Genomic DNA, 3779 nt, shown 5'->3' with positions numbered 1-3779 from the left:
CCAAGGTCAAGGAACACCTGCAGTGCAACATTTCTGCTGCTCTAACGAGGCCATATGATACGGTTTCAGGACTCTCCTCCTCTCCTCTCCCTGTGACTGGCTATCCCTCTGTTTCAACGCTTCCCGAAGCCTAGAGAGGATGTCGAGCATGTCTCTGTTCTCCCATCTAGAAACTTCATCCAGGAAAGCAGTGATATGGGGGGGCGGGGAGGAGGCGTAGGGGGTGGGGGGTGGGAACTGCTGTGCCTTGATATATGCTGGTTCCCTATGATCATCTCTTTCTTTTTAAAACACTCAGAGATCCTAATTGTCACTATTGTACCTTTGTAGATGGACTCTACACATCACCGAATATGTCCCCCAATGGATTCGTGAAATAGAGGCAGGCAGGGTGAGCATTATCAAAATTCTGCAGAAGAGATCATTAAGACTGGGAGCGGTGTAGTGCCTTAGCCATGGTTATAAGACTCGTGGATGATCAGAACTAGAACTTGACTGGGGCCACAATGACTCCTTGTCAGTTTCCCTTCCAACCTAACCAATATCAGCATCCAGTTAGAAGTGTGACGCAATGACTAGGTGACCTGCTGTTTTCTTTTGGGCAAGTGAGCTAACTCCTTTGAATCTGTTTCCTCATGTTTGAGAGGCAGGTAAGAATACTACTGGCACACGCTACCTTGTGGAATTTTGAGGAGAGTATTTGGAAACATGTGGTTTAAGGTAAAGCCTTGCCTCCAGGCTTACTATTTTTGTGATTGCCATCATCTGTCAAATGGATGTCTCTCTCGCTCTCTCTTTCTCGCTCCCTCCCTTTATTCAAGATGGACACTCCTGCTTCAATTCTGGTGCATCTTCACGTGATCCAAAGGGTCTGTGATTATATCTGCAAAGCCCTGCAGAGTCCAGGAATGTAAACTGACAGGCTTGAAATCCTGGAATAAGAGGTGTTCACTCCCAGCTCACCTGGAGATGCCCTAGGGACCAGCTGGATTCTTCTTTCTGTACTCCTCTGTGTCCTACGTACTCAGGACCTCACTGATGTTTGTTGAATGAATGAATATAAGGAGCATTCACCCTTATAGGTGAGTCTCAGCTTCCCAAACTGGGAACTGAAGACAGGAAACTCCTTGCAGGGTGGGTTTGTTGTTAGTGCCATCAAGCTGATTCTGACTCCTAGTGACCCTAGCGACCCTGTGTACGGGGCAGAGCTGAACCCGCCTTTGCGGGTTTTTTGCACCATCCTCTCACCTTCCAGTGCTATAGCAGACAGTGCTCCACTGCTATTCATAGGGTTTTCATGGCCAATTTTTTCGGAAGTGGGTGGCCAGGTCCTTCTTCCTAGTCTGTCTTAGTCTGGAAGCTCCGCTGAAACCTGTCCACCGTGGGTGACCCTGGTGGTGTTTGAAATAACGGTGGCATAGCTTTCAGCATCACAGCCACAGCATCTGCCACAGTGTGACAACCAACAGATGGGTGGTGTGGTTCCCTGATAGGGAATCGAACCTGGGCCTAGGTGGTGAGAGCGCCAGATCTTAACCACTAGACCACCAGGGCTGGCTGCAGGGTTGGTAGGAGGATTTAAATAGTAGCTACATGGTATTTTTTCTCTCTCTCACATTCAATTTACCCTCAGTTCCCCTTTTCATAATAGTATCCACTTTATATTTTATTCTTTCTTTTCCATTTTTGCTCCTTGTCAAAGGCAGGAGCAAGCTAGGAGGTAGATGGTTCTGTCCTCTCTGTCATCTGATGTGCCCCAAACCACACTTCTATCCAGTCTTTGTCCCTCCTTTGTCTAGTCACGGGCTTAAAAATGTCCTTTGTGCTTTGTGGGTCACAAATAAAGCATCGCACACACAGGATAAAATATTAGCCAATCAGTCCACCTACATAATGTCCTTTTTTTTTTTTTACAAGGCAATCAAAAACCATAATTCTAATCCTCAAAACTGTTACGTTTCTTTTGATTTCTTCAAATGCAATTGAATTTGAGATAAAGAATCAAAATCCTTTAAGAGAATTACATTGAAGTCACTTTCTATCTCCAAACAGGTCATATTTTGGGAGCAATTTCCCAATATGTAAAATGAATAATGATTGATTTAGAATAATCATAATTACAACCCCAAAAGGGAACTTTGTCTCAGTTAATTTTTTTTTCTTTGTACTGTCAAATGACTGATTCTGAAGCAATAATAAAGCACCGCATTATTTTCCTCCACTGAATAGCACGCCCATTATCCTTCACAGTTTCTGTGTGTTCCCTGCCATGCACGCATTTGAAAACAGTGGTTTTGTGATTTAAACTTATCAAGCAAAATGCCACTTAGGAAGCTGATTTGCTAATCGACCTTTGAGTGTGGATGTCTTTGTACCACAGCAAAGGGCCGGGAAAAAAATATGTAGGCGTGCGGCTGTTGAGGTACGATTAATCCTCTCTCTGCATTTGGTTTCCACTTTCTTAAGGAGTTTTGTGTGGGTGGTGGGAGCAGATTGGCCGTCTTAAAAAGCCAGGCTCCTTTTCCTCTGGGGAACAGATGCCCCTTCGTAGTAGTGTGCATAGGGTTTCTTTGCCTCCCCTGGGTATAGCTTGGCATCTTGGGTCTGTCTTCAGGGCCAGGTGCTTTGGGGATGCGTCTCCCCACCTCTTCCTGATCCCTGTTGCGTTGCTGATGGGCACCGGTGGTGGCACTTTGTCTGCCCAGCAAAATATGCACAGCTGAGAGGTGTGCCCAGGTGATTCAGCTAAGAGCATGGGTTTGAAGTCAAGCGGACTTGGGTTCAAATCTTGCCCCTGGCTTCATAGAAGCCAAGGGGACTTTAGACGAGTGACTTGAGCCTCTTTGAGCAGCCTTCCTTCTCTGCAGAATGGGAGAGGAATCATGCTTCTCTTAAAAGATTTGTTACAAAGATGCAGTGAGTTAATGGACTTAAAGAGGGTTGTGCAAAGCCGCAACTAGTAAGTTCTCGATCAACAGAAACCACAGCTACGGAGCAGCCAGGGCGGCCCTGGAAGGACCGCATGTGGGTGAATCCTCCCTCATCTCCTCCCCTCGTGCTTGGCTTCCTCAGAAGGCTTTGTTTATTGATTCATTTTCGTTTGTGTGTGTGGGCGTGTGTTTCTGTGGCCCAAGAACACCTTCCAACTGGATAGTGACCTCCCAACTTTTCCTAGGTGTATATGTAGATGGGTGGAGGTTCTAGATCTCTGTATATACGTATCTGTACTTAAACAATGTCGACACCTCTCCCCTTTTGGTAGCATTCAGTGGTGTTTCTCTTGGTGATCTTATTTCATTAAGTTTTTATCACAAGGAAAAGGGTTTTGTTTCTCTTCCAGCTCAAACCATCTAGCAGCTCATTGGTCCTCACCGAAGATGATGGGAGCAGGCGCGTCCTCGTGTGTAGAAAGGGGACTCTGAGTTGGGGCCGAGCACCATGGTACAGTCCTGTGGCTTTAACAGAAGCTACACAGACCCCTTCTCCCCCACCCTCTCCTTGGCTCGGACTGCATAGCAGTTGTCTCCCTTGCCGCTCCCTCATCTTACTCATAATCACTGACTGTTCTCAATCTGTCTTTTTCTGATTTCCTTTTCTTATTCCTCCACCTCCTCAGTTTTTTTTTTTTTTGCTTCCATTTCCTCCTCCGATTCCCACCAGCCACAGGCTGACGACATGCTCCGCTCAGCAGGTTTTCCTGATCCTGCCATGCTCCGTGCTGACCAGGCTCGGCCAAACATTGCAGAGAGCTGGGCAACCCTCTCACCTCTTTCCTGGGA

This window comes from Ceratotherium simum, chromosome X (genome assembly GCF_057802395.1).
Source record: "Ceratotherium simum simum isolate JZ-2026a chromosome X, ASM5780239v1, whole genome shotgun sequence".
NCBI classification, from domain to species: domain Eukaryota; kingdom Metazoa; phylum Chordata; class Mammalia; order Perissodactyla; family Rhinocerotidae; genus Ceratotherium; species Ceratotherium simum.
The sequence above is the reverse complement of the archived record's forward strand: the minus strand, read 5'-3'. Positions refer to the sequence as shown.